The sequence below is a fragment of the Phodopus roborovskii genome, unplaced genomic scaffold (genome assembly GCF_943737965.1).
Source record: "Phodopus roborovskii unplaced genomic scaffold, PHOROB, whole genome shotgun sequence".
NCBI lineage: Eukaryota > Metazoa > Chordata > Mammalia > Rodentia > Cricetidae > Phodopus > Phodopus roborovskii.
Genome location: NW_026126482.1, coordinates 22,915,300 through 22,942,636, shown reverse-complemented (window position 1 = coordinate 22,942,636; position 27,337 = coordinate 22,915,300).

Genomic DNA, 27,337 nt, shown 5'->3' with positions numbered 1-27,337 from the left:
CTCCCAGAGGTGGCCACCCACAATCCTACTCCCTGATTCTGTGGCTTTGACAATCTTACAAACCTTTATATAGCAGAGTTGGGCATTATTTTCCTTTCAGTAGCTGGCTTATCTCACTTAGCATAATATCCTTCACCATCAGGAAATGCAAATCATACTAATGAGGAGGAGACACCACCTCGTGCATCTGTCACAAAATGCCAGGTTGATTCTTATAAAAAAGACAAGAGGTAGATTTGAGTTAGACTGTAGAGAAATCAGGACACTTATGCACAGTTGGTGGTCATGGGAAATGTTCATGAAAACAGCATTGAGGGGCTTTAAAAAAAACCCTGAGAAATAGAACAACCATATGACCTGGCAATCCTGCTCTGAATATTTATTCAAAATTCTAACATTGGTGTGCAAGGGTGTATCTGTGCTTCCCGTACACTGCAGTGAAGCGAGAACCCATGAAAGTATAATAATCAATTTATTAAGGGGTGCAAACACTGTAGTACCACTCCCAGTGTGGAAAGACACAAGTGTGTGTTCATAGAGTTTGCATGAAGAAAAGAAACAAAGGCACACCACTCAGCCCTTAAAAGAAGGACATTCTGAAATTGTGCCTCCACATGAATAACTCCTGAGGATGCTGTGCTAAAGGAATTAGGTGATTGTTGTTAATCCTTCCATATAAGTAAGTGAGCCTCAGGGAGGCTGTAGGATCTGTGAATGGGTTGGAGCTTATGTCAGGGAATTAGAGATGTATACTTGAGTTGATTGCTGCTTCCCAAGGTAGAACTGAGCATGTCACAGACACCTTCAGTCTGCTCCCTGTTAAGCAGCTGTAGTCCCTAGCTGCACATTAGGATTTCCTAGACCTTCCCTAGCAACCCTGAAGCATGGACTATTCCCTAAGAGATTTTAGGAATGAGTTAAGACTTAGAGAAGCCACACAGTTAGCAACCTTGGTCCTTCATGTGTTACTCAACTGGTTTTGACCCTCCCATGAACAGTGTTGTCAAGTCTTCATTTCTTGTATATAATGAGAGCTGTCAGATTCTTGGATAAATCCTAGATAAATATCCATGAAATTTTTCCAGTCCAAAATTCACCAACATGATGTAAAAGAAAACAAGATTGTTTGGTATGACTTTATCTCAGTGAATTCACACTTTCATGTGGTAAAATGTGCATAACAAATTGTAATCATGTCTAAACGCACAGCTCTGAAGTAGTAAATATCTTCACATTGTTGAGTAACCATCCATTCCCAGAACTTTCCACTTCCGAATCTCAATCTCCAGTGTAATTTCTCCCAGGTTCCAGCAACCCTCATCCTACTTTCTGTGTCGCGGAGTAGTCATTCTCAGACCCTTGTGTGAGCATCAGTATTTGCCCTTTTGTAACCGGCTTCTTTTGATGAGCATGCTGTCCTTAGTGTTCACTTACACTTTGTGAAATAGCTCATCTCTTTTCACACATGGTAACTCACTTCAGAGACCAACAATTCCTGTGGTGGCATTTCACACAAACACAGTAGATGTGATGATTAATCAACTTGACGGCATCTGGGGTCAACTAAAACACAAGCTGTGGGCACTTTTATAAGTGGGGGATTTTCTTGGTCATATTATTTGAAGCAGAAAAACCAACCTTAAATGTGGGTGGCATCTACTGGCAAGATCCCAGGTAAAAGAGCATGGAAGAAGGAAACTGCTTTTTGCCTGCTTGCCTTCACTCTTGCTAGCAAGTTCATCTATCCTGCAACTGTGGTGTTTATTTTCCTATGTTAGAATGAACATCTTTGGGATTCCAATGTAGACCAAAACCAGCAGCTCTCCAGGAATCCTCCAGGCCTTCAGTATCAGACTGAGACAGCTGAGTCATCAATTCCTGTGGACTGTCCTTGTTGGACTACTCAGACAGCATCTTGTAAGCCTAACAAATCCAGTCTATCAATTCTGTTCCCAAGAGAATCTGTACTAATACAGATGGTGATATCAGAAGTGCTTCTAGAGAAAATGAATTGGGAGAATGAATTTCTCTAGAGGCCTTGGTGGTACCTGGAGTTGGCTCTCATTTGCCTCTGGGCATGCCTGTGGGATATTATCTTGTTGAAATTTATTGGTAAGACCGGTACCCACTACCGTAAGTGTTATGTCACCCAAGAGTGCCTCTGAGGATGTTGTAAAGCAGCAGGAACTTAGGGAAATATTAATCTTTTGGTCAGTAAAGCATTTCTTTGCTCTCTTTGTCTCTTCAAGAGGCTCCTGCTAGCTTTGAAACCACAGTGTCTGCTTTGGAGGGATCATGTGAAAAATCAATTAGAAAAAGTAAATTAAATGCTGCCTGCACATAGAGAGTTGCCCCCGAGTACCCTTTCTGTTTCTTCTGTGCTACTCTGTTGGTTGTTTGCTGGCTTCCTATTGTGTGGCTTGGCTCCTGACCACTAAGGACCCAGTTCCCATGCTGTCTGTTCCTTTAGGGATGCACACACAACTCAGTTGAGGACAATGACACATATGTGACTGGGTCTTTTGGTCTAACTGGGCACTCATGGAAGGATCTCAGAAGAAGTAAAAGGGAAAGGTGGCTTTTCAAGGTATTGGCATTTCATCAGGCTCAGGGTGGCTATCGGGTGACTATTAATGGAGCAAGATTATGGGTCAGGAAAGCTCTGGACAGACATGTCATAGAAGACATGTTGTCTTGCAGAACTTCCAGCCTCAAAGCTTCCTTAACTCGTTTTGCTAATTATCTGGAATGAACACCCACGGAATTCCACAGCTAAGCATTTGTTTATTTTGTGGTATTTCTGAGTGGCTTCCACAGCCTTCATCAGAGACTCTTGGGACACTTGCTACAAAGCTTACAACGTTCTTTCTGTCTTCTATATTTCAGAGTGGGATTCCTACAGAAGCTCTTTAAGGGTTAAGGGATAACTGTCTGTAGTTGTAGGGTTCATTGTCACATGTTGGTATGTTTATACATCACAGAATAACCAAAGGAGGGTAGTTAGTATAGCTGTCACCTCAAATGTTTATTGTGTCTTTGTGTTGCAAACAACTGAAATAATCTCCCAGCTGTTTTGAAATCCCTGACTCTTGGTTACTTACTATGCTGTACAGTAGAACATCAGCTCAGCACCAGCTGAGTCTTTTGATCTACTCACAGACTCTATGGCCTACTTTCTTTTTCTTTCCTCTCACCTCTTCCTAGCACAGGCTGACGGGCAGTATTCTGTACTCTAGTATTACAAGGTTGGCATTTCTGACTTACACTTACAATCGAGATCACCACATGTTACTTGTCTCTCTGTGCCTGGCTTATTTCACTTTATATAATATCTTCCAGGTTCATATATGTTGTAGCAGGTGGTAGAAATTCCTGCTTTTATAAGGCTTAGTATTAGCATTCTTTGCTCTTTCTTCCTTCCTTCCTTCCTTCCTTCCTTCTTTCCTTCCTTCCTTTCTTTCTTTTTCTTTCTTCCTCCCCCCTCTTTTCCTTCCTTCCATTCTTTCTACCTACCTACCTACATCTATCTACCTATCTATCATCCATCCATCTATCTATCCCGTTATTTAAAAAAATCCATGCATCTGTGGGTATACAATCATTATGAATGGTGCTGCAAAAACACATGGCAATGTAGGAATCTTCTTAGCCTACTGATGCCAGCATCTCTGAGTCTTTATCCAGAAACGGGCCTGTTAGGGACATGGTAGTTCCACTTTTGAGTTTTTGAGGATACTCCCTATTGTTTTTGAAAATGCCTCTCCCAATTTGCTAATTTACTCTCAGTTTTTCCAGCACTCATTTTTTGTTCATCTTTTTAATAGTCATTGACTTTTTAACATGGTGAAAGGACGCCTTTTTGTGCATTTCCTTTTTAGTTCTTTGATTAGAGATGCTGAGTGTTTTCTCACTTGTTTATCACTACTTTTCTTTTGAGAAATAATCTGCTCAAAACAATTTCCTCTCCCTGGAGTGTGGTCCTGATACCTATAGTAGAATTTTGTTCTCCAAGCACAACCACTACCATCTTCATCTGACAAGCTATGATTGCTTTCAAGGGACCCACCCCACCGCAGGATGGGGCTTGTTGATTGACATTTATCCTAAAAGGTGATGGGGAGTGCCACTGGATCCTCACCAGAGAGTCTGTCCATGCCCTCTCACATCTTTCAGCTGGCTGTATGTATTTCTGCCCTAATTGTAGTGGCCCTGTGGTCTGGACAGGGGACTGCTAGAGAGTATAGACTATCAAAGGTTAACTGTAGGGAGGGGACCAGCTCTGCAGCTATGGGGAGATGTCATCCATGGTGAAGTGCAGCTTTCTGATGGTGTGGCTGTTGTAGGTAACCCCTCATTCATACTGATAAGCAATGGCAATAGACTTATGGGTCACCCAAGATGGACTTTGGTTTGTCACTGGTGCTATATACAAGATGGGGTAGACATTTGCTTATGTCTTCTAATGAGAAAATTCTTGAAACAAAACCTTTTTCATAATCAACTTTTTAAAATTCTGTTTTGTTTACCACTTTATGTTTTTTGCTATTCTTTTTCTTCACTCCTTCCTTTCTTTTATTGGGTTTTTGTTTGTTTGTTTGTTTTTGAGACACGGTTTCTCTGCATAGCTCTGACTATCCTGGAACTCACTTTGTAGACCAGGCTGGTCTCAAACTCACAGACATAAACCAGCTTCTGCCTCCCTGAGTGATGGGATTAAAGGAGTGCACCACCACTGCTGGGCTATCTGCTTGTTTTCTAGAGAGAGAGAGAGAGAGAGAGAGAGAGAGAGAGAGAGAGAGAGAGAGAGAGAGAGAGAGGGAGAGAGGGAGAGAGAGAAAAGACATGGAATTGGGTGGGTGGAGAGATGGAGAGGATATGGGAGGAGGTGGTAGAGGGGACAGAGTAATAATATATTGTATGAGGAAAAGGGTTTCAATAGAAAAGAGAGGCATTTAAAGATGATGCACTCTAAATTGTGGTAAGAACAATCAACTAACTGCAGACATGTGAGTTTATTTGTAGATGTTGTATCTTAACCACCATTTTAAACAGTTTATTCTTATGCTCACTCAAGACTCAGAATCTACAGTTTCCACAGAGGACTCAGCTCCACTTATACAGAGAAGAATTTAGCAATGTAATATTCCTTCTCATGTTTACCTCTAGCTCCTAACATCAAATGAGCCCAAAGCACAGCGATGGGAAATAGGTCAGAAGCAAGGAAATGATTAGAAATATTTTCTAAAATAAGTAGTGGGAAGAAAGCTGAAATCTGACAAAATGAAGAATTTACAAAGACAAATGCATTTCTGCAAATATGCAATAGGCAGATAGTAAAGTAAAAGTTGGCCAACTTAAAAAAAATACAGGGCTGCAGAGGTAGTGTGATGCACTTGATGCTCTTGCAGAGGACTTGGCTGCAGATCTTTTTCCCCTCATGATGGGTCACAATCATCTGTGACTCCAGTTTCAGGGGATCCAGTGATCTTTTCTGGCCTCTGCTGGCACTGGGTATATATGTATTACACATAGATACATGAAAGCAGACACTCATATACACAAAAACATAATAAAAAAGAAATAATTGCAATATGCCAAAAGAAACCATGGGAAGGGAAGTAAAAGGTTTACCTTGAGCTCATTTGTACAGAAAGGCAGCCAGTCCTGTTTTACACGGGCCTTTGTCTATTTGTAAACCTGGAGTTTAAACCAGCTGTAGAATGCATGGATTCACCAGATGTTCTTACAAACTTAAAGACTGACACCCTTACTTCTGCCACTGCATAGACTTTGACTTGAGTTGCAAAATGATGGATCTAAACATGACATCTCTGGGGTGGCTGATCATTAGAATTCTTTGACTGGCAAAAGCTGTTTAGATTTATATCTGATGAAATGCACACACTGATGAAATGCACACACGTTTATTTACCCATGAGCACACAATGCACTTGTAGAATCAACCATTTAAACACTTTTATTTCCTTCTCCCAAGCCTTAAATAACCTCCAATTACTAAGGCCATAAATGCCCAATTTTACTAAGTAATAGTCTTAAGGGCTGCATATTTGCCTCACTCACCACCTGAGAAAAAGCAAGGTTCTAGTTCGAATAGTAGTTTCACTTATATTTAGTTTGCAACTTCATTCCCACAACCATGGAGAGCAGGTGTGAGTGTTCCTATTTGTCTCCTGAGTGGGTCTTTTCTACTAAATATAAAGGGTTGTAGTCCTGGTCTCCAGAGCACTAAGGAGCAACGATTCTCACAATGGCATCCTGGGACCACTGGCATCTACCTGCTGTCCAACACACCACACCGAGCATGTACCCACTTCCATTTAATAAGAAAGGAACTTGATAGTGATTTTTCAAATCCACTGTCTTCATAAGTCCTTAGAGTTTGGGCCATTCCCATTCTCTAGGAACTTGCGGGTGACCTTTAGTTCTTTTTCTAACTAGGCTATTATTCATTTATTTTAGAATAGTCATTGAGTCATAGGGAAACTGGGCAAGAGATCATATTCATACATTGTTGTCTCTCCAGGTACATTTCACTTTTTTCCAATTTGCTTGTTTGATGCTTGGCCAGATTGGGCTTACTGTTGCTGATGAAAACCTAAATAAACCCTTTAGCTTTTTGTGGGCCCAGCTGACTTTAAAATTTGCTTAATTTTTATTGCTGGACAATGTATCATCAGTCCCTGGCAATAATGAAGATTGTTTTTCTAAATGAAGCCAGCAGGGGATGAAAGTCGTTTGCCAGTGACTGTGACACACCTGTCCTCTGGTAAAAGTTGCTTTTCTTTGTCTCTCCTGTTTCCTCAGGAGAAAGAAGCCTTTCTTGATTTCCTTTATTCTCCTGGGGGTGGAAAAAAGGCACCTTTTTAATCTAAAAAAATTACCTATAGAATTTGCTGCTCCTGGGAAGAGAAACAGAAAGGATACAAGTCTTGGGATTTTTATTGTTTACATTTACAGAACCTAGATTATATCTAGGAACCTGTACATAGTAGCTCCTGTTATCAGAAAAGCTGGTCACATGGCATCCAGAAGGCCTCTGGAACCTGTCTATCATGCCTTCATGCAGCTCCTTGTTCCGAAATTCTCAGATAGATGATATATGTGTAAATACCTCGTCTTCTTTTATATGTTACTTTTGCAAATAAGCCTTTTCCTTGTTCACACAATATATCCTTGAGTCTTTGGCTTTTTCAAGTGGTGGTAATGATTGGATTCACACTTCTATTATGATGGCACATAATTATCACTCAGAGTCTCTAGGTTTTATTCTTGGTGTTATAAATTAGAGAGATCAAGACATATATAATATGCATTAACACAAGGGTTGTGTAGAGTCATTTTTCTGTCCTAAAATTCCTCTGTACTCTGCCTTTTCATCTCCCCATTTCCAAGTCTTAATAATCACAAGTCTGTTTTTAAAAAAGATTATTTTTATTTATTAATTTAATATGTTAATATTTGGGTGGCATGTGCATCATGTGCATGCCTGGAGGTCTGAAGATGACATCGGATCCCTTAGAACTGGAGTTATAGTTGGTTAGGAATCATCTGGTGAGTGTTGGGAACTGAACCCGGGTCTTCTGTAAAAACAAGTGTACTTGCCCCAACCAAGGATCTTTTTCATGGTCTCTAGTTTTGCCTTTTTCAGACTGTTATATAGTTAGAATCATCCAGAGTATAGGTGTTTCATATTGACTTCTTTGCTTTAGTAATACACGTTTAAGTTTGTCCCCTGTCTTTTTACATTTCTTTTTAATGTTGAACAAAATTCTAGATGCATCATGGTTTATCCAGTCACCATGTACAAAACACTTGATATTTTTTCTTTTCTTTTCTTTTTTTCTGTTTTTTTTTTTATAGCAAGTATGAATCACTGAATTGTAAACCTCTGGGTACAGGTTGTTTTTTGTCGATATGACTTTCTAATGCACTGGGTAAGTGCTAACATGGGGCGCTGCTGCTGTGTTGCTGGGGTACTTGACCCTTTTAAGAGATCATTTGTGTTCCCAAGCAGCCATGTGAGTTTGGGACCCCACAGCAATGATGAGAGCTCCCGCTGCTGCGTGTTCAGCATTTGTTTTTGGTGGTGTTTGGGGTTTGGGCCGTTTAATAAGTGCATGGTACCTCAATGCTTCATTTTGCCTTTCTCTAATGACTTATGATGTTGAATGTGTTTTTATAAGCCTGTCAGACACCTAAATGACTCATTAGTGAGGCACCCTTTAATAACAATTCTTTTTTTAATCATTGAATTTTAAGTGTACTTTGCCAATTTGGAATTGCATTTTTTATCTGATACATCTTTGATAAGTATTTTCTTCTTGTCTGTGGTTTATCTTTCCAACAAAGACTGGCATATTAGTTCATGCATCACATACTTGCAATTAAACACCATTGCAAAACTCACAGACATCTAGGTTTTCTCGTTACTTAAAAGAATTTTAGGTTTTTAAATGTCTCACTCACATCTGAAATAACAGTTTTAGAAGCTGTATTTTCACTTAAATATATTATGTACATGTTTATCTATATATACGTGTGTGCGCGCGTGTGTGTGCATGTGTGTGCATGTGCACTTGAGTGCTGTGCCAATAGAGGATAAAGGAAGGTGTTGGATCCTGTGGCGCTGGAGTTAAAGGTGGTTGGTTCTAAGCTGCCTGATGTGGGTATCGGGAATCAAACTCCGGTCCTCTGGAAGAGCAGCAAATGTACTGAACTGCTGAATCATGTCTCCAACCTTTATAGCTTCTATAAAGATGTAAGTGTGTCTAGTTTGACTGCTTATTAGAACTGATTTTTGCAGGTAGATGTTAAGCTGTCTCAAGAGCACTTGTTGGGAAAACCCTTTGTCACACGGTATTGCCTTTGCTTCCTTGTCAAAGATCTGCTGATAATTTTTGTGTGGCTGTTCCTAGGCTTCCTTCCCCTCCACTGATGTATTTGTTAAGTCTTTTTCCATTGTATCAGCTTTTACAGCATGTCCTAAAGTCACTCTTTTTCAATATCGATTGACCTTTCTGTAACTTTTGCCTCTCTCTGTACATTTTTGAATGAATTGGTGGTCAATTCCCTCAACTGTAATTCTTCTATCCCACATATATTATTTGTTGTAGACTATTTATTCAAAACAAAATAGAGCTATTAACAAAAGAAAAGTGGCTTTCTCAGTCTGGCATTCCCTTACAAATCTTGCTCTACTCATCTACTTTCATGTTAGGTTTTAACCTTTATCTATTAAATCTAAAATCTCTTTCTGAATTCAACAATGACTTCCATGTAGCCAAATGAGTAGATGTTTCGATTCTGTCTTATTTGACCTCTGAGGTGCTGTTCAAACACCAATGTATTCTATCAGTATGAATACAAGCCTTATCTTCTTGTCTGGTCATTTAATGTCATTTGTCCTCAGTGCTCTGTCTTTTGATGTTCTTTCAGTAATATTTTTTCTAGAAGATTTTAATCACACTTCAGTTACCTTTATAATCATGTCTAACAACCAACAAAGAGATTTTACTGATAACTACTGAGTTCCATTGTGATTTTTATAGCCACTTTTGATTATACATACAGTCATCTACTGATTTTCCTTACAGAACTATAAGCACATGAGGCCAAGAACCTAGCCTACTTTTTATCTACTCTCCACAGTACTCCTTGGAATTCAGCATTTAACTGATTCATAGATCCTTGGTTCAGTCAGACTCTCCTACTGATAAAAAAAAAATACATAGTAAAATGTCTTAATGGGGGAAAGATTTGCTTCAGTTTGTAATTTTATAAATATTAGCCCATAATAGTGGGAGGGTGTTGCAGAGCAGAGATTGTATCTCACGGAAGTCAAGAAGCAGAGAGACTATGCCTATACTCTAGTGGGCTGTATCTTTCTCTATTTCATTCCACTCAGTCCTCTAGTCTAAGAGATGTTCCTGCCCACATCCAGAATAGGTCTTCCCTGTTAATTCTTTCTGATCCCTCCAATAGACACACCCAGAAGTGAAGTTAACTAACTTCTACCCACTTCTCAGTCCTCTGAAACTGTTAACAAAGACTACCATCAGAAACCTTTATCATATGCTATAACCTTCCTCCCCTATTCCCTAAATGGCTCATGTCCACTTATAATGTAAAAAGCGCTCACCCCATTCCTAAGAGTCTCCATAGTCAACATTTCTATTATTGTTCCAAAGTCCATGTTTGAAATCTCCTGTGAGATTTCAGGGAAACTCTTATCTGTGAACCCTGTAAAATAGATGCGAAGACATGAAGTAAACATTTCTTTTCCAGAAAGAGAAGGGTGCTGTATGGAAAGGAAGGATGATATCATAGCAACACCGGAATCTATCAGGACAAATATTTAGTCCTATAGCTTATTGTCTTGAAGTCAGAGTACAAACTCCAGACACCTTGAACAGCCCCACACTTGAGACTGCTTTTCTGGGACTTGTTCTACACATTGCTTGATGCTTTATTATTTATTTACTTACTTTTGTAGTTATTTTGCAGACATTCCATATTTCTGGTATCTCTAGTTTCCTGGGGACTCCACCTTCAGAACTCTACAAAGTATCCTCTAGGGGCTGTCTGAAGGGAACTCAACTTTGCCTCATGGTATCTGTTCTGGCCTTCCTTTTGTATCTGATGAAAGCCTATGTTACCTCGCAACTCTTGCAATCTGTGTACTTGCAAAAACTACTATCACATGTAAAAGTTTGTTGCCAACTGACATTGCAACTAGGACCATGGTTGGGATCATGATTGCATTGAACTTTGAGTACCCAGGTGGCTTAACATGGTGAATGGAATATTGGGAAAACAAATTTCTAAGGGCTCTCTCTCTCTCTGAATGAATCGTAGCCCCTACATATTCTATTGGTAAAGAAAAGTCTGTAATACTCTTGATCCTGGAGTTGATAAGGTCTTTACAGTTTCCAAGAGTGTATTTCTGATTGTTTATAACATGGCATGCAGGAAGCCAAGTCTTCATTGAGCATTGCCAGATGAAGAACCGTTGACAGCAAGCTGAGTGACTGTGCTGTCAGTTCCTCATTCTATTTAGGACAGTCATCTTATTTTAGCTACGCTGTACTCACATGACCAGTTGTAGATTCTGCACTTACTAAGCACATCAAACAGCTCACTCTTTGGTAAGCCCTTTGCCCTTGTACTACCTGTCTGAGACTTAACCGACCCTGGTACAGTTTTGCTTATAGCCTCTGGCACCAATAATATGCAGTTATCTTGTCGCTTTGCTCATTTCTACTGTCCCCTCTGCTCAGTGGTTCAGTGAAACCTTCAGTGTCATTTGATTTCTCCTCTAAACACAGCAGGCAGAATTTAGCTGACATTATATTTCTTGCCACAGTCAGCCACTACCTGACACTACAAAGTCAAATTTCTGAGGTGGATCTCTCATTCTTTGTAATATCTCTGGTTTTCTCCCACTGACTTAAAACTTTATTGAAATGGTGACATAGCAAATCACACATATATAATTTTATAGCTGCATCTGCCACTTGCCTTGTCTTAGTTTCTTCCTTGCTGCTGTGATAAAATTCTGAGACAAAAGCAACTCAGGAGACAAAGGGTTTATTCTGGCTCAGAGTTCTGGGTTATAATCCATCATGGCAGGGGAAGTCACAGAGATGGGGCATTCCAGGAGCTGGTTCTGTCCCACACACAGTAAAGAAGCAGGGAATGAGGAATGGATGCTCAGTTGACTTCCCCATGCAGCCCAGGATCTCCTTCCCAGGGAATGGTCCAGGACAGTTATGATTGATCTTCTCATATCAGTGTTCTCAAAATAGCCCATTCCAAACAAGGCTAATCTTTTTATGATAATATTTTTTATTTAAATTTGAAACAAACTTGTTTCACATATCAATCCCAGTTCCCTCAACCTCCCCTCCTTCTCTGCCCTCCCCCACCTCCATCCCATCCCCTTTATGCTTCTCAGGAAGGACGAGGTCTTCCATGGGCGATCTTCAAAGTCTGTCATATCATTTGGAGCAGGGCCTAGGCCCTACCCCATGTGTCTAGGCTGGGAGAGCATCCCTCTATGTGGAATGGGCTTCTGACCAGGAAGCTAGAGAGTGAGCTGGGATCCGGGACCCCAGACCTAGTCCTCCAACTCACACCTGCACCTGTCCCCATGCCCCAATGGGCAGTCAGTGCAACAGGTGCTGGCAGGTGGATATCTCACTACAATGAAGTTTATGGCTTCTCTCTTTGTCTAATCACCCACTGAATTTCATTTTAAAGGAGCCTCTTAAAGTCTCTGCAAGAGGTGAACAGTGGCTCTAAATTATTGATTGAGTTATCACTGTTCACTTAGTTTGACTGTGGGCAAGAAGTCACATCCCTCACTGGAAAGGCACAACTCTTCTGCTTCCAACGTGGAATGCTTTTGCATTGGGCACTTGTAAATTACACCCAGCTCTACCAATGCACTATATAACTCTTCCCTGTGTACCTAGATTTTCAATATATAAGTTGAGAAATTCCAGGTTCTGAATCTAAAATTCTGGGATGCTTTACTTACTTTTTCAATTACTTAAAATTTATGTCTTTTATTCAGCATGCCAAAGTCTTCTCCCATCTGTCTCTATTCCCACCCATAGCCCATATTATATGATTAATATAATAATGGCAGTCATGTACATACTTACAATATTCCTAATTCAGGTTAGTGAAATGTGTTTATCTGGGATTATGGGAATGTGAAGGTAGTATGTAGTTCTTTTTGAGCTTGTGTAACTCTGTAACTTTGGTGCACAAGTCACTTAGACAGTATTCATAGAGTGTTTGGACTCTAATGGCTTTACATACACACAAAAGAACCCCTTTGTAGTCCACCAGGCTTGGGCATTTCATATATGCAGACTACAGCTTTGGCCTGTGTAACTGTTTCCCGTTGTTGTTGTTAGACAGTAAGATTGAGGATCTGAACTGTCCAAATGGGTCTGTCACCCCTTCAGTTTTGCTTGGGTGGAAACTGCCTCACCTCTGAGGGCCTCCTTGGCTAATTCCAGTGAAGTCCCACTGTGAGCATGGCTAGAAGAAAGAAGCGATGCGAGCAGACTGGAGAGCTTTAATGCTGCCGGGGACTGCGCCATTACCCCGAAAACGCAGGTTAATGTGGAGAAGGGGAGGGAACTGTGGGAGGCACACCGCAAACCCAACGAGGCCTATTAAACAGAACAGTCATGCAGTGTGCAGAACAGGAAGGGGAGACGAGGATCGAAAAGATGCGAGGCACCCCTGCTCCTTCATCCAAGCAGACCATGGGAGAGATAGGGGTTTAAGAAACAAGATTAGAACAAGTGCTGAATTAACTCCCACAGACTTGGCTTTTACAGCGCGTGCCCTGGTCCAGAGTTTACCTGATAAATCCCTAAATCTGTGTAGGAGAAAAGCATCTCACAGTCGTGAAAGGACACAGTCTTAGGGCAAAATGTGGAGAAACACTGTACTGTTTGTTCCTAGGAAGTTTTGAGTTTTGAATCTATTAACTTGGAAATGTGAAAAGAATTCTTCTATGAAGCATGTAACTAAATAGTATATGTAGATTTTAAAAATCATGTCATAATATAAAGAAAGGGGAATTCAGTTTCTTCTTACGTGTGTATGTTGCATTCATGTTGAATTCAGAAAGGGTTCCATGGCCACGTTGTATTTGAGATTAGTATTGTAGAACTAGGAAGATTCATTCAAGCCAATATTATGAGGCTAAGATAGGTATAGTGAGTGAAAATGGAAGTTAAGAAATGAGGGAATGCATGGACTATATTAATAACCAAAGGGTGAGATGCAACATCAGGATAGCAAAAAGGCAAATCTTATGGCTTGAGGATACCCATCAAGACTCAGTAACCGCTCGGGACTTTGTTTCTCCATTTGTCCCACTTCCGTTGCTGGCCTCTGCTGGATCTGAAGCCAGTGTCAAGATGGCGGGGATGTGTGGAAACTTAGATGTATATCATGTTTCCTCAGTCAGAGTCCCAGAAGTTCATCTGGCTGGACCCTGCCAGTCTACAACTCTCCATCTCCAAGTGTCCTCAGGCCACAGCAGTCCCATTTCCTCTGGGCTGTGCTCACCAAAATGAGCTTCTCCCAGATGCCTTCCCCACATTCTGTTTTACTGGTGTGCTTAGTACTGAGTAGCCCCTAGAAATGAGCCCTGGTCCCTCCATGCTGGGCCCTATAGCCCACATCTGTGTAGCTTCTTAGTGCATTTGTATCTGTTCTGTGTTGAATTCCATTCTTTATTAACATGTGGCTTTCTTATTATGAAATCAGCTCCCTCTCTAGCTATTTCAGTTCCTTGTGGTCTAAGACAGTTGGTATATATACTGAAGTCTGACCAAGTTTCTCCATTGGAAGTAACCAATGCTGGACATGAATTTCTCTAGAGAACATGCAACATTTTTCACTTGTCTCCATTTCTTTCCCTTCTTTATCCTCCTTCCTCAAAGTGAGCCCACAACTCTGTAACTTTTGCAGCTTCCAGTGTAAGAAATGGATCATGTGAGAGGGATTGAACCTGGGACATGGCAAAGAAAACTAACCTCGAATATGAAATCTAGGTTACGACGGAGAAGCCATGAGACCTGGCAAAGTTCACTTGGTTGTGGTACTCAGTCATCTCTGAGGGTTTTGATGGAGCAAGGGGGTACTGAGTAATGGGAAGGCAACCCCCAAAGGCCAGTGAAACATCTGAGGAAGAAACGGCTCACTTCTCAGTAAAAAATGCGAGGGAAACTTTTTGGCTGGAATTTTCCCAACTGCACATGTGGTAGCGAGAGGGAGAGAGTCCCTTTATACAAGAAACAGGAGAGAAATGAAGCAGAAATGTGTGGAGCTGCTAAATTATTTGAGTTCTTTAAGTTCAGCGCATGCTAGAAGAAAAGGTTTTGGGGGAAACTGGAATGTGTGAACATAAAAGTTTATGGGTTTGGTTTTTAGACAACACACACACACATACACACTCACTAAATAAATAATAAATAAATACATACATACTGATAGTATTCCTGTCATCTAATGGACACACCAAATGGAAAGAAATGCATATGTTTCTGACCTCGGTAACTGCCGAGACCGGGTCCTTTAGTGTTTAATATTGTTTCAGAGTTTGTGCTGTTAAATCAAAAGGTTATCCGTAATACATCTGGCGCTATTAATGGGAAAGATCAGGGGTACTCAAAAGACATTTATTCATTATTAATATAGACAATAAAGGATCATTTATGAGGCTTCAGATGAGATTTTCATCATCAAAATCTTAAAAAGCAAAATTTATTTTTGCTTCAGGACAGACATGGGAGATGCCTATAACAAGAAATGCAAGTGTCAACACAAAGCTGTCAGGGTCTCTCTGTTTCCAGAGATCGCGAATGGTTTATAGCAACAGATTAAAAAGAAAATAAAATTTCCTGCTTTAAATTTCCATCGACAGTCACTTCATGATTTATTCCCAGCTTGTCCTTTATCGAGATGGCGTGTCGATGTTCTCTGATCTTTCCTTTTACATTTGTGGTCTTTGACGCCCAGGGAAATGAAATCAGGAGAAATTCATCACACTCTACAGGATACTGGGGACTGATGGAAAACAACAGAAGTTGACTCCAGAATGTTTTCATCTAGTGAGACTCACAAGTCCTGTGTTTATTGGACACAAGAAATAATGAGAGAGATCGCTTTACAGTAGACTTTGCTGAAGAGAGCTGATAAAAGCTTGAGCAACTTGAAGAAGTGGATTTTGAACACAGCATCACTGAAATGGTCATTTGTTGCTATGGATGCTGATCAAAGTGTGTTTTAAAACAGATTTTTTTTTTAAAGAAGGTACCCATAGTTTTCAGGTTTTATCTTACCTCAGCTGTATCAGTAAGTACTGATCAATCTATTCTCCAACTGAAGTCATAGCTGGAAGAGTTATTGGATTTGAGGCTTGAGGTCCACATTGGCAAGAAAGAGAAGGCCAAGGATGTATCACACAGTAACATCTACAGACCAGGCTCTCAGGCAATGTTTGCTGAAAAGCAAGTGAGCATTTCCTGCTTGACCTTGAGTGGTGGTTGAAGCCGAGGATCCTGGGCCTCTCATCAAAGAATTGACCCAGTACTGGTACGCACTTTGGTTAAGTTTTTTTCCTTTAGAGAATGTAATGGGAAGTTCCAGGATTGGATGGTCATAGATTATCTTGATTTTAATATTGGTTAGCAATAATTTTAAAACTATGAATCTGGTATAACCCCAGAAAATATTGTTCTACCTCTGCTTAGTAAAGAAAAGAAAAAAACCTTGTAGAGATGATATAGGCATCCCCCTCAAACTATGTAACTATGTAAGACCCAAATAAAGCTTACTGTCCATTGCTAGCTTTGTTTTAACATCTTTTGGATCAAAAAGAGACATCAGTGGAATTGTCAATCACTGGAGAGAAAGGAGAGTTACATGCACTAAGAATGCTTATAAAAGACCCAAGGTGTCATGTGTAAGATTGGCTCTCAACATCCATCCATCCATCCACCCACTCACCCATCCATCCACCCATCCATCCACCCATCCATCCATCCACCCACCCATTCATCTACCCATCCATCTGCCCACTATCCACCATGCATCCAACCTCCTAATGTCCTACACACATGCTGTGGAGACTAGAAAGGTAAAAACACACCCCTTCTCCTTCTTGCATTTGGATTCCTTCCAAATGTTATGCAGGTCCCAAGAATGAAGCACATTTAGCACTCAGGATTCGAAGCTGATTGAGTGTTGCCTGTCGACATAGTTAGTGTGGCAGCAAGATTTCTCTGTAGATATCAGGGATCTTGGGCCACAGCTTTGTTGTTCTGAGAACCAAGAAGAGGATATGCAGAAATCAGCTGTTCTTCAGAAATTTCTGTAGCAGGCAAGTGGAGAGCAGGAGTACAAAGCAAAAGTGGCAGGGTCCCCCTGTTTCAGAAAAGGCCTTTTGATCCTTCAAGAGGCAATGGCTTTCTTGCTTCATGCATGTTGCTCCTCAAAATCAACCATTTCACTTTTAAAACTTTCCCATAACTTTATAAGCCATCACAGTAAACTTCATTCTCATCTGGTTTGCTGAAAACCTCTTCTCTTAAACACTTACGCTTTAGGTACCCAAATTAAATTTCACCTCCAGAAAACACCATGTAAAGCAGTATTTCCAGTTCATGGAATCCCCACCATGATGAGTAAGTGGAAGCCATGCTAACAGTCAGGCTCTTCTATGACCTGTTTGCTTTGGATGATGGATTAGTTCTGTCACATGTTTCTTTCCCAGAGAAGCTGTCGATTTTCTTGAGCCATTGATAGTCGGAGGATCATCATATGGGCCTTTACAATAAATTCTTGGGATGTTTTCACTGTGTCAGGGAATATTCAAGAATCCTGGCAGAAATGTCTTCTACCCTGAATGCTAATGGGGTGTGACATGATATATGGCCTGTGTAGGGCAGCTTTCCTTCTCTTCAAAATGAAAAGTATTATCATTTCCCCACTATGCTTTAGACAAGAGGCTGTTAATCTTTCCTTTCAGAGCACAATGATAAATCTCTGCTAAATAACTGGGTATTAATTTTAGGCTTAGTAAATTGAATATAAAGTCAGGGAGTTGACTTTTCCTACTTTCTCTTTTAAAATCATGAAAACTTACTGAAAATAAAAATGTCTCAAATCCATAAGCCAAATACATTTAGGTAAAAATAAATCTGAATATATAATTTTACACACATTAATCACATTAATGTTTGCAAATACGTTGGAAATGAGTAGCATAATAGACTCCTATACAGATAAGTCTAGTCCTAACAGGAGGCTGGTATCCATAGGTCAGTCTCCTATACAAGTCTGTGGTGCTATAAGCGATTTTATTTGTAAAACTAGAAACACAAAGTAAGCTTTACCCGTTTAATGAGAAGCCAGTGTTTTGTTCTTTTTGTTTTTGTTTTTGTTTCTGTTGTATAAATACTCAGTTTTGAGTAGAACGTTAGATAAACACACATGGATTTCATTTTCAGTTGACAAAAGATGATTTTGGCCTCTATTCTCCATATATAGGAAACAGTAAAAGTCTTGCTTAACATAAAGAAGCTGCAAGCTACAGGAAAGTATTTCTTCTTAATGGACAGAAATGGGCCCCAGGCTAAGAAAGTACTGCTAAATCTCATCATTGGTAGATAAAGTCCAGTGGTTTACAAACTCCTTCACTTGAAGCCAAGTTCTTCGATACACCTGTGTACTGTAAAGGGGACAGTGACAGTTTCCTTTTGTTCGAGGGTCTTCCCAGTAGATTTCACTCAAACCCGTTCTCCTCCTTCCACTGCTGCAGCAGAAACATCTTAAGAGTTTTACCTGCAATAGGATTTTTCCAAGAGCTCAGTGCCCTTTTAAGTTCAGTCTCTGGCTAGCTGTGGTGGTGCAGGCTTTGGAAGGTAGAGGTAGGTGGATCACTCTTGAATTCAAGGCCAGCCTGGTCTATGTAGTGAATTCTGGGCCAGCTAGGGTTACACACTATGACTCTGTCTCCTAAAACAAAAATTCAATCCTTAGGGCCAAAACATTATTCCTGGGACTTCACTCACTCATTCTTGCAGTGGGAAACCTCTGCTTTGCTAGTCTAATTTCTACAGTTAGTCTACAACTTCTATACCTTCAGCTAGGCAGCGGTGTGATAGAAGGTGAGCCCTTGTTCATTTTTGGTGGATTAGGATGGCTATTGTGGAGACAATATAGAGGTTCCATAAAACATTCAAACTAGAGTTTCTGAGTGATCCAGCAAAGGAAACAAAGTCACATTGTCAGAGACATCTGTACTCCCTCATCTTTTATGGTACTGTTCCCAATAATGTTCTAAGAAATGGGAATAGCCTAAATGTTCCTAAACTTATGTTTAGAGAAAATGTGATTTATGCACATTAGAATATCCCTTAGTTACAAAAGAATGAAATTCTGTAACTTGCTGCAACATGGATGGAACTAGAGATCGTCATGTTAGGTGAACTGACCCGGGAACAGAAACACAGGACACTTGTCAACTCCTTTGTACATTTTACTGGGTGCAACTTTTAGAAACACAAGCTTCTTTCCTTTTCTGTTAAAATTTATGAGGCTGAATTCTGGGCAGTGGTGGTACACACCTTTAATCCCAGCACTCTGGATGCAGAGGCAGACAGATCTCTGTGAGTTCGAGGCCAGCCTGATCTGTGGAGTGAGTTATAGGACAAGCTCCAAGCTACAGAGAAACCCTGTCCCAAAAAATTGAAAAAAAAAATCCATAGCCATATTAAAGCTCTCTGAAACCATCACATTTCTGGGACTTTGTGGTCCAGTGACTCCAGCTCTGTTGGACTAAGTACTGCATTTGTAACATGTTCATCACAAACCACGTTTAGAGTCGATAGCCTAGATTAGCAGACCTCATAAAGCCCATTGATAAACAGCTTTCACTTTAAAGATGGCTCCTTTGGTGTCTGTTTCTCTCAGAAGATTATGACTGTGGTCCATTATCTTCATTATAACTGATCATAAGCCTAGGCCTGTAGATCTCTTCTGCCTTCTAGTCTACCTTCAGAAATCCCCGTATTAGATATGTATGTAAAACACAGTTGCTAATAAAATGTAAAATGGAAGGGCACAAAAATGAATGAGGAATTTATGAATAGTGCAAAATACAGTCATTTCTTAGACTATTCATGTCGTATAGCCCTTAAAAAGAAGGTTATTGCATGGTAGGGGACAAGAGTCTGTAATTTTTACACGATAAAGTTTTCTTTCTTTCTTTCTTTCTTTCTTTCTTTCTTTCTTTCTTTCTTTTTGATGAAAGTTTCCATTTCAAACTCAGAAGTAAACATGTCTGTTCCTGTGTGCTTAATGATACCTAAAGGAAAGGGGAGATGATCTGACCTCAGCTTACTATCCCATTTCCCATGCATTGTTCACCAATTTTCAGTGGCCCGCTGTCTTGACTTCCCAGATGAGAATGGACTTACCAGATTAGCAAGGTACCATGGTGTCCAGTTGTACGAGTCTGAAGACTTCTAATAAACCAGTTAAGTCATTTACCATCACCCCAAGTGTAGCATCAGAGTGGATTTAATATTTAAATATGTTCAGAATGTTCATAAAACGTTCAGGATTGTTGTAACATGCTCCATAGAAGAATGATGCAGAAAGTTACGGTTCAATGGAAGTTGGCTGAAATATGTGTAGTTAGGGTAGACTGTATTTTCTACAAGTGAACTCTGATGATAAACATGAACAATGCCCCATTTAATGCCTGGGAGCCAAGGAAGGTATCCATGAAAATTTTGCATTAGACATGAAACCTGAAATACAGCAAAGTGAAGAAAGGAACAAGGGAATATAAAAATTCAAGAGGTGCATTGGGTTTTTCTGCTGCTATTATTGTAATATTATACCTATTATACATTGGTTCTCAGTAAAATGCCCCTTTCATCAATATTTACTCCTATCTGTCCAATATGTGCTGATGGGAAATGCATATCAATTCATGGATATAGTAATGAGTTCCAATAGGACACATAGATGTATGGTGGCAAACAAGACTCTTGTGTATGTGGGATGCATATGTTAGTGCATGTGCATGGCTATGTAATGTGTGTGTGTGGAGGTTGCAAGTGTTCATTTGTGTGTGCTGTGTATGTGGGGGAGTGTGCACATGTTTGTGCATGTGAGTGCCCATGTGAATGTGTATTATTGATAAGTACCAATACCTTAGGGTAATGGAATTGGCAAAGACTTCTTCCAGGTGAGCCTCAAAGGTATGGCAAACCTTCCTTTCTTCCAAGCATGGGTATTTAGAAATGATTGATTGGTGTGTGCAAAAGCCAGCAACTGCGCGTTTCTTTTCTGGGATGACTACAACCTAAGACTGTTCTCCTACACAGACCCCTGTAGAGACCAACCACAGGCACCCCAACCATCTGCTCCCCATAACAAGCTAGTTTGGTGTGATTGCATAATTGTGCTGCTCTATCAGAGTGAGCATGGACCACTTGATCTCAGACTTTCTGTACCTGTGCCTGTTTGTCTTTGCTTCATTCCCTTGTTAACCACCTCAGTCAGGTTTCCAGGACCAAGCCACGTGGAAGCAATCCTTGGTGTCTGTGGAGGTTGGAAGAACACATTGGATATCTTAGATCTGGAGTTACAGGTAGTTGTGAACTGCTGTGTGGGTACTTAGAGCCAAACCCAGATCCTCTGCAACAGCAGCAAGTGCTTTAAGGGCTAAACCATCTCTCCAGCTTCTGCTTCCCAATTTTTAGAGGCAGAATTTCTCATTGGCTTGGAAATACACCAAGTGAGCTAGATGAACCTTTCTGGGATTATAATGTATCTCCACGGCAGGTTTCCACTTCTTCATGTGTGAGAAGCAAGCACTTAACCAACTGAACTATCCTTTGGTCTTTCAGGTCATCGTTTTCAAGGGGATACTGGGATCTCAACCTCTTACTCTTTTTTTCATACCCACCTCATGCCTCGAACTGAACTGATCTCCTCTGCTACATGCTTGTACTAAAACAATGGCCAATTAGTCATGGACTAAAACATAAAACTGCCAGGAGAAACAGCCCTCTTTTATGTTTCAAATTTGATTTATCTCAAGTATTTGTTCTGGCAATGAAAAGCCGGCTGACATAATCCCATGCATATGCATTCATATGTTTATTTTGCACTGTTTTACACATTATCCCCTAATGATTGCTAAAGCCGTGAGAATGCATCTCTCACATCTCCATCTACTGGTAGCATAACAGGGAGGGAACCCAGCTACTGTGTATGAAATCCACTATGACATATATCTGAAGAGCACTCTTGCCAGGCTGGAGACTGGGTGTGTCAGGTGTAAGGTGTAAGTGTAAGGTGTTTCCATCTGACCTTTCTCCTTTGCCTGGGCTTTGCACCTGCACTGGGGTTTGACAATTACCTCTGCCTCTCTGTCTTCTCTTTCTATTTATAAATCTCTAGCATAGAAAAACAGTGAAAGCTTGTGAGAGGACTTGGGTAAACAGCATTAGCTTGGCAATATTTCTCCATTAGTAAGGCGGCAAAGAGACTGGATTTCTCACACATGGCTGGTAGGAATATAATGTGCAGTGAGTCTATCAAAGCTTGGCAGTTTCTTAAAAATCAAAGCACACAATTACCATAGGATTGAGTGATTACATTTATCCTGGAGAAATAAAAGCATGTCATCACAAAGAAATTTTTGCATAGAATGGTTGATGGCGGCTTTATTTAAAGTGTCCCCTAACTGAAAAGAACCCATATGTCCTTCAATAGGCAAACACTTAAAAGAACTGTAGTACATTCACTCCATGGATACTTAGCCATAAAAAGAACTATAAAGAGAATAGAAAACAATTAATGCACATAATAACTTGAATCTCTAGACAATTACAGTGAATAAAAAAAAGTCACTCACAGGAGGTGATATGCATATTATTCCATTTGTATAAGATTCTTGAAACGATACTGTGATTCAAGTGGGGAGCACACTCGTGTTCAAGAGAGTTAAAATGAAACAGGAACTAGGGCAGGGCTCTGAAAGGGCAACTTAGGGGACCATGTGGTAAGGAACATATTCTGTATCTTGGGAGTATCCATTTCCTTTTGGAAAGATCATTCTAATTTATGTCCACTATTCTCTGTAAAGGATACACCAGACATCACAATCTCTAGATGTCCACAATGTATTGTGTCATACCTGTAGACCTTTTACTCAATTAGAAAACTGACAGTGACATCGTTTTCATTTATATGTTGCATATGAAATTAAGTATTTGTGTGAGTGTGTGTGTGTGTGTAGATTTAAAAGCCATTTGTTTTCCTGTTTCTTTGTGATGCTCACAAATATTTTTTAAACCCAATTCTTTGCTTCATAGCTGCCATTATGAGACCTGATTGCTTTGTCATTCTCACCATGATGGCTGAGTTCCTTCAGGTATAGTAGACTCATTCTCTGCCATGATGGACTGAATTCCCTCCATCGTAGGCTGACATCCCTCCATGACTGGCTGAATTTCCACCATAACGGACTGAATCTCTGCTATGATGGGCTCAATTCCTTCTGTGATGAGCTGGTTTCTTCTGTGATGATGTAAATCTCTTCCACAATGGATCCAGCCCACTGAAACTGTGACCAAAACAAGTCTGTCTTTTTAAGTGGTTGTTGTAACTTAAATAATATAAACCCAGAGACAGACACTGGGGCTCAAGATGTCAGCCACTAGTTCTTACCTCTACCTCAGACCAAAATGGGTGATCCTGTCTCCATGAATCCTCAGAGTGCAATGTTCTTCACGAATCTTCAAAGACAAATGCTCTCCCAGTCAGGAAAGAATCTCTCATGAGACCCTTTGCTTCTTCCTTTTATACATCTCTAGTGCAGGGATTAAAGGTGAGATCTCTGTTAATATTTTGGATTGATTCACTCTCATGAAGTCTCAGACTCATAGAGATCTGTCTGCCTCTGTCTCCTGAATCCTGGGATTAAAGGTGTGTGCCACTACCACTTGTCCTCTATGTCTAGTTACTATGGCTGCTGGGGTTAAAGGTGTGTATCACTACTGACTGGCTCTATGGCTGTGGCTAGTTTTGAATTTTGATCCCTAGTGGCTTTGTTACATCACAAACAATATATTACCATAGGTCATGCCAGGGGTTTCACCACAATGACACAGAAGTAATGACTATAGAGTTGTCCTTGAATTTCTAAAGTACATTTTTAGTGTGGGCACATATGTGTGCATGTGCACCCTGGTGCCTTGATGTGCATGTGGAAGTCAAAGGACAGCTTGTAGGACTTTGGTCTCTCCTTCTACCATGTGGGTATCAGGGATTGAACTGTGGTAGACATTCTTGGCAACAGGCACTCTACCCTCTAAGCTATCTCTTTCTCCAGCCATGTTCTTAGTTTTACAACTAAATTCCATCTCTGGTTTCTCTTAGAACCTGTAAGCATGAGGTATACTTTCCTATCAATGGGTAGATTCTTAAGAATGACTGCCCATTCCTTGTTGGGCCTCTATGTCAGACTGCTGAATTCTAGAATATTACAGTTCCACATGGAATACCAGGACACATTCATGGGCACCCCCTCTATCTTTATATTTTGAAGCTAACATGATCTGTCAATCTTCCTTTTGGCCATGTGAGGTTGGATCATTTCACTCTGAGGGATCACTCTGGCTGTGGCTCATAAACCTTATTGTCATTGGTCCTTAGAGGTGTTCCTATAGCATTTACTCTTTGTCAGATCCAAAGAAAACTCCATTTCCTCAAATTCTGTTGTTTAGGCAAAACTCAATATTCCTCAGGAACTTGTGATGCTGGTTTATCTACCAAAGGAGCCATTTTCTTATCACTGGCAGAAGAGACAAGTGACTCCCTCTGGTGCCTATTAACATACCAAAGTGCATCCTGGCCTCCATGCTCCCTCTGTATCACAAGTACCTAGCTCTTCTCACCTCTCCCTACCCTAAATGTTTCAAGCTCATGGATTTTTTCCTCCCTGCAGCTTCTCATTATAACCCTGCTATTTCAGTTTTTCTTTCTGTATGGTTCCTCTCTCCCCTTTTCTTTGTCTGTATTCTCTTTGTCTTTATCTTTCCTTCCCCCAATCCTTTCCCTTTCCACTCTGCCCCTGCTTCTTTCCTGGCCAGATCCAGCCTGCTGGCCATGTTTAATTTACTATTTCCTCTCTCTGCTCAGGACTTTTCCAGATGCCTCTGGATGTTCTGTCCCCCTCCTCTCCCTTCTCATGTCTATAATAGGAACCTCCCTTTAGCCATATCATAGGGCAGCCATGTCATCAGTTTGTACACTTTTAGGGCAGGCATGGACATGGACATGAACAAGGATGTGGGGTTAGTCTTCAAGAGCCCAGCATGAGAACTTCTACATCTTTTTTTTTTCTTTTTTCCTTTATCTTCTTTGGAAGACTTGTCCTAGTTCTATTAAAGATCAAGATTTAGGGTGTCATGAGAGTATATTGTGCTCTAGGCAAAACTGAATCCTCTCATTGTCACTTCTGGGGGTTACATTCCTTGTTCTTTTTTTTTTCATCCCCTTTGATGGCTAGCCATTGTTCTCAGATTGTCTTCTCCCTCTTAACAGCTTGCTTCTGACAGAAGATATGATCATTCACATTGAGATGTGATTGGTGGATTACAGCTAAACTGTGACTCTTCTGGGAACTTTTGGAATGCTAATATGTTCCAAACTGGAAGCTGGCAAGGAAGCTAAGATGCTGATGCTACAGCCATCAAATTAGACTGATGTCTAGCCAATAAAGATGTACATTCTAAAAACCTGAACATAGAGGTGGTGTCTTGATGGGGGATGTCCTTCTGTATGTATGTTTATCTTATTGGTTGGTGAATAAAACATTGATTGGTCAGTAGAAGAATTGATTGGTCAGGCAGGAAGAATAGGCGGTGTTACCAGACCAGGAGAATTCTGGAGAAAGGGAGGCAGAGAGATGAGGCCAGGGAGATGCCATACTGTCAACGGAGTAACATGCCAGATTACGGGTAAGCCTCAGCCTTATGGCAATACATGGTTTAATAGAAATGGGCTAATTATAAAGAGAGGGCTAGCCAATAAGAAGCCTGAGCCATTGACTAAAGAAGTTTCTAATTAATATAAGTCTCGGTGTATTTATTTGAGGCAAAGTGGTTGTGGGACCAGGCAGGACAGAAATCCCGACTACAGTGTCCATTCTTACTCCTCCTCCTCAGGAATCTGGTCCCTGTTAGGGGCTGTAGAAGAGGCCAGATTCTAAGCAAAATGAGTACGGGTTGATGGTGCCAGGATCCTATTAATGTGCAGTGTTCCAAATCATGAGTAGATGTATGAAAGGAAGTAGTAACAGTTCATTTAACTTTCTCCCTTTTAGTTATTCTTACATGGGCAGCTAGTGATGTTTCTCTTCCTTAAAAAAAAAAAAAAAAAAAAAAAAAAAAAAAAAAGCATCATTTGCCCTCTATTTACACACTATTTTCTGGGCTTCCATATTTTTAGAAAAGGAAAATTTTAATGGAAATTTATTAGAACTAAAAAAAGGCTCAAGCAAAATAGTAAATAACAATTCTGCTATAAAGCACCTTTTATCAGGAGCTGAGGAGATGACCCGGTAGATAAAATGCCCACTGTGCAAGCATGAGGACCTGAGTTGCATTCCCCAGCAGGCTTGGTGGTGTGTGCCTGTAACCCCAGCCCTAGGAAGATACAGGTAGATCTCTAGGGCTCACTGGCCAAACAATATAAACAATCAGAATTTCAAGTTCAGCGAGAGATCTTGTCTCGAGAAATAAGATGGCGAACGGATGGCTGCCTCCATACCTTTGTACATACATGTGCATAGGGATCAATACATCTACCCAGAGAGTGCTTCATGTTATCATAGATGTTAATGAACTATCCATTCAGGCAGCTCTAATAAAATAGGTTAAGTGGCTTATAAGCAACAGAAACTGATGTCTCATAGTTATAAGCCTAGTAAATCAAGACCACAGGTGCTGGCGTATTTGTTGTCTCGTGAGGTTCTGCTACCTGAATCGTGGATGGTGTAAGTCTTTGTTCTCTGTCCTCACTGGGTAGAAGTGGCAATGGTGTCTCTGGACCCTTTCTTAAACATACACCAGCCCCACTCATGATCTAATTGCTCCCCCACCTCCTAATACCAGCAACCATGGGTTAGGATTTTTGTCCTAGAATGGGGGGGGGGGCTGTTCTCAGAGGAGCATAAGCATGAAGTCTGTGTAATGAGCTGTGCTTTTCTCCACTTTGTTACAGGCTGAGTCCTCTTCCTGTAGCTGATGTTGCCCCGAAGCTTCCAGTTGGTTTCCTGGACAGCATTTTCCTATTCTGGTTCTTTTCTCATTGTTCCATTTTCCAGATGTGGTTCTGTTTTGTATTTACCCCAAGACATCAATTGTCTCTTGCTCTTTGCCTCCTCCAGAGAAACTGCAATTTGCAAAAGGCTTAATTAGTATCTCTCAGAATTTGATGCACTTTAGGGTTTTAATATGTACCATTAGTACAACATAATCTCCAGGTTTCGTAGTTCCTACAAATAGTCTTTCTCAAACATGGTTCCCCCATATAGTTACGCTTTCTTAAAATATTTCTCTCTAAAAGAAATTTGAAAAAAAAACAGATAAACATTATTATTACATCAAAGTTGCGAGCTCATCCCATGCCACCACTTAGCATTGTGGTTGATTTAAGCATTTTTTAAAGTGAATTCTGAAACTCATTTGGATGTTGT